Raw genomic sequence first — 4853 nt, forward strand, 5'->3', positions numbered from 1 at the left:
TTACTGGGCAGCTAGGTGCCAAAGTGGATAGAGTTCTGGGCTTGAAGTCAGGAAGACTCATCTTTGTGAGTTCAAATCTAGCCTCACACTAGCTGTGTGACCCTAGGGAAGTCCTTTAATCCTGTTTGCCTCAATTCCCTCACCTGTAAAATAAGCTGGAAAAGGAAATACCAGACCACTCCAGTATCTTTGCCAAGAAAACCCCATAATAGGGTCATGAAGAATCAGACACAACTGAAAAAATGACCGAACAACACTGCCGATAGCAGGCAGAGCCTGTAGCTCATGGTTCTGGGGCTGGACCCTCATTGACTAGCCCCTTGTCACCCCAAAAAATGACACGTCTGAGGCCCTGAAATATCTTTAGTTATCAGTGTTTAATATTGTATTTGCTAAGACAGGAAAATGCCCTTTCAGACTCAGCAAGTCATGAAACAAAATGGCTTTGGAGATAATAGGAGAATCTCACGATAACGTAGCATTTTGAGGTTTACAGCTTGCTTCCCTCTGTGACGAAGGTAGAGAAAGTCTTGCTATCCCCATCTGACAGATGAGGAAGCTGAGGCACAGAGGATTGAAATGAGTTGCCTGAAGTTACACAGCTAGGGAGTGTCAAGACTTGGAATTTGAACATGGGGCTTTTTTTTTTTCACTGACCCTTATTGTTATTGAACTGAGTGTCCACAACCTCTTGGGTTTTTGTGGCAAAAGCACTCGAGTGGTTTGCCATTTCCTTCTCCAGCTCATTCTACAGATGAGGAAACTGAGGCAAACAGAGTTAAGTGACTCGCCCATGGTCAGGGACTGGATTTGAAGTCAGGTCCTTCTGACTCCAGGGCTGGTGTTCTATCCACTGTACCACCTAGCTGTCCTGTACTATTGTTAACCAGAAAATCTTCAATTAGCCATACAATTCAATTTGCCAGAGTAACCTATGCTCCGAACCATTCTAGTCTATATGATCTAGTCTATATTATTCATCCCTAGGTGAGCAAAATGACTTCCTGAATGCAGAAAAAGGCAAGGATCTTTTAATAAAAATGGTGTATCTAAATTTTCTTTTCTTTTCAAATTTTAAGGAATATTTTAAAATGTAAGCTCTCTTTTGAACCAAAATCTAGGCCAAATTCCATTATAACTAATATCATTGTCATAAAACTTGGAATAAATAATACCGACAATAATAATATTTCTAAGGCCTAGCTCTTGATTCACTCATTTGCAATAACATTTGACACAGCTTCGTAGCAGGGCAGCAAAAAACCCAAAACATAAACTTGTTTTGTTTTAATAGGACATGATCTTTAGTAGAACCGCAGCTAGTAATATTTGGACGTGGGATTTTGCAGACCATGCTCAAGGCAAACAGTATGAAAAGTATCCTCAGACGAAGGTTTAGAGGTGAGGAAGCGGGCCATTTGGTAACTTCCTACTCTACCTAATTCTTCTTGCTAACTAGGTGGTAAGCTTTCTCATTTCTCTGCTGCTGAAGGACTGCCAGAGCTGTCAGCACCCTCTAAATTTGTCCCTCAGGGCAATGTCCCAGCTGACCCGCCCTAGTTATGGCTTTAATCTCTAGAATACAAGATGGCTCTCAATTCTCCTACCTCCAGCCTGGATTCCATAAGAGGTCTGAATTGTCTGGGTTTTAATAACACATTAATTGCAACTTTTCTGAGAGACCTTTGGTGCTTTGATTTAAAAAAAAACAACCCCAAACCCAACATTTCCAAGCCTTTAGGCTTCCTTGGCCCAAGATCCTGGCTTTGGAATTCTTTGGGAGGCAAGCCATTGCAGTGGGAGAATGATAGCTGAGTGGACCAAATGCCTCCCAAGTTTCCTTTGACTGGTTGCAGACCATTTTGACTATTTCTTTCTGATAGTTCCTATTGAATTTTTTTTTTCAAGAGAGAGTTTCAATTTCAAGGTTTGGAATCCTTAGGATTTAGGCTCTTGATTAAAAAAAGTGAAATTTAATCTTGGATCAGCAGTAATGCGTTTGAGCTGGGGTAACAGTCTTCCCCACAATAGAAGAACTCTTGTGACCAATATTTATTATGGTAATGGTCTGTTATTATAAACCTTGGATGAATAATATTTTTATGTCCAACCACACAACAAGGCATATATTATAACGTTAGGCCCATTTGGCAGGAAGATACGAATGATCCAAGGAGCATAATTATCTCATGGTTAGACATGCCCATAAAAGTGTGTTATTAATTTTGTTTTTTTTACAAACTCACAGAATATTTTCATTGCAGATGAAGCATCAGACACATTTTTGCTCAAAGGAAGGAATCAAAATGGCAGTCCCTGCTTCAGCAGACTGAAGAGGACTTTGGTGGCTCAGGGCTTACAGTGGGGAGCCCCACTGGGAGACAGAGGTCTCTGATGGCGTTTGGAGAATCGTAAAACCCAAGAAGTCGAGAGTTAGAAGGCGTCTCAATGACTCTCTAGAATCCATTTCCATGGCTCGGTATCCTGAATTCCTTAGGTTGGTTATAGCTACTTTTAGAGGGATCTAGGGGGTTGCTGAAGCTTTCACATTTACATAGCTCAGGTTTAAAGATGGAAAGAACCTTAGAAACCATCTGGTCTGTCCCCATCGATTTACAGATGAGGAAACCGAGTAAGGCCCAGGGAAACTAAGTGATTTGTAAATGTGGAATCATTGATGTGGAGCTGGAAGAGAGTTCAGAGGTCATCAAGTCTGACCTTCATCTTACAGAGAAAGAAGCAGGCCCTAAGATCCAGAAGCGGTGACTTGACCATGATCATATTGGTGGTGAGCAATAAAGCCAGGATTTGAACCCAGGTCTTTTTGTCTTCTAATCCAGCTTTCTTTGTACTGTACTGTGCTACATGTTATAGCAACCAAATAGTCAAATGAATGGGGGCCCACAAGCTAAATGGCCAACTGAATAACTGCCTTCCTTGCTTTTTAGCCCTTTGGATTAATAAATAATTAGGATTTATGTAATGCCTACTGTGTGTCAGTCACTGTGCTAAGCACAAGATGCAAGAAGAAAGAATGAAAATCCCTACTTGCAAGGGGTTTAGCGGGTGCTTCATAAATTACCGTTTGACGTGATGGTTTGATATCGTCAAAGTCGAATATGTCAGCATGAGAAATCCCTGAATCTTTTTGTCTCATGTTTGCTTAATGTGGATACCTGCTGTATTCACTCACATAAGGTGGGCTTCTCAAGGGTAGTTTACAGTAACCTCTCTGCAAAAATCGCCTTATATCCGTTTTGTGTACATGTATGTAGGACGTATGTATGTATACACACAGATAAACATTTCATATACATATATACATATATGTGTATGCACACGTATGTGCATGTGTTGTTGCCCCAATCAAAAGTAAGCTTCTTGAGGGCAGGACTACTTTGCTTCTGTCTTTGTTTCTCCTGGGTCTAATACAGAGACAGCTTTTAATAAATATTGTTGATTGATTTGTTCCTAGGACAGTACCTGGTAAAGAGTAGGCACTTAATAGATGCTTGTTATTTGTGGGTGAATCTGTGATTGACCCTTGACTCTGGGCTGTGATCCTACACCAAGAGAGGACCCAGGACCAGGTGCCCCCCTCAGCCTAACTAGGGCCCAGAGGACTCAGCTGGTTGTTCCGGCCCAGGTAAACCAAAGCCTGGCTCCATGAGCAATAGCTACTCAGTGGCCAGAGAAGACTTGAGTCTACACACACAGCAATGGGAGCTGACTCTGACGATGGGATCCTGTACACATACAGGGAATCAACCACATCAATAAACAAGGGCAGATTGTGGCACCAGGAGGGTGGAAGGGGCAAGGTGGGCTCTTCTCCACGAATGGGGCTTCGCTCCTCGTGGAAGTTTGGAAGCTGTGATTCCTACAGGTCCGGTGCCTTCCCCATAAACGACCCTGCATTTATAAATGCTCCACATATGTAACACATGTGCACATTTTACATGGCTCTCCCCCTTTAGCATGTAGGGACTTTGAGCTTTTTGTCTACGCGCTTGGCACGTAGCAGGTGCTTAAGTGATGCTTATTGACCAAGTGATGAGTTTTAGGATAGCTTTACTTTCCAGTTTGCGCATCATATTCCATATTCCATTACAATGGAAGCTCTGTGGGAATGGGGACTGTTTTTCAAATTTGTCCTTTGTCGGACCGTGCCATGCTTGTTGCCTGCCTCTCCACCCAAAAAATTCAGTTATGTTTTTAGAATAACAATATGAGGAATGCCTGTAGTTACAAAAAAAAAATTTGTTTGTTACTGGGAAGACTTTAACAATTGCAAATAATATTGGATGTTTTACAGTGAAGTTCGCTTTCTGTGTGACCCTAGACAAGTCACTTAACTTCTCTTTGCCTCAATTTCCTCAACTGTAAAATGGGGATAATAATAACTCCCACCTCCTAGGGTTGTTGTGAGGACTAAATTATATAATATTTGTACAGCATTTTGTAAACCCTAAGCTTCATATAAATTTAATTCTTCTTCTTCTCTTCTTCTTCTTCTTCTTCTTCTTCTTCTTCTTCTTCTTCCTCCTCCTCTTCCTCTTCCTCTTCCTCTTCCCCTTCTTCTTCTTCTTCTCTTCTTCTTCTTCTTCTTCTTCTTCTTCTTCTTCTTCTTCTTCTTCTTCTTCTTCCTTCTCCTCCTCCCAATCCTCCTCCTTCTCCTCATTTTGGTTTTACTCAAGCTAATATTTTAGTTTATTTTAATTTTTGGATTATTTCAGGCCATTGCATTTTCACTTTAAATATCTAAAAGTTTTCTTTCTTAACACTTGCTGTTTTTGCTTATATACTGTATGCCTTGTTCCAACTTGTGAAGTTTCCAGGACCATGGAACTTAA

The 4853-nt window shown here is 41.1% G+C and overlaps 1 long non-coding RNA gene across 1 annotated transcript; it reads left to right on the plus strand.

The window, feature by feature from the left end:
* The first annotated feature begins 689 nt into the window (after positions 1 to 689).
* On the plus strand, positions 690 to 2983 carry LOC110196008 (uncharacterized). The gene is made up of 2 exons (XR_002321075.2): positions 690 to 2497; positions 2620 to 2983. It is a non-coding gene; the product is annotated as an uncharacterized LOC110196008 (long non-coding RNA).
* The last annotated feature ends 1870 nt before the right edge of the window (positions 2984 to 4853 follow it).

The sequence above is a fragment of the Phascolarctos cinereus genome, unplaced genomic scaffold (genome assembly GCF_003287225.1).
Source record: "Phascolarctos cinereus isolate Bilbo 61053 unplaced genomic scaffold, phaCin_HiC Scaffold_4;HRSCAF=312, whole genome shotgun sequence".
Taxonomy (NCBI): Eukaryota; Metazoa; Chordata; class Mammalia; order Diprotodontia; family Phascolarctidae; genus Phascolarctos; species Phascolarctos cinereus.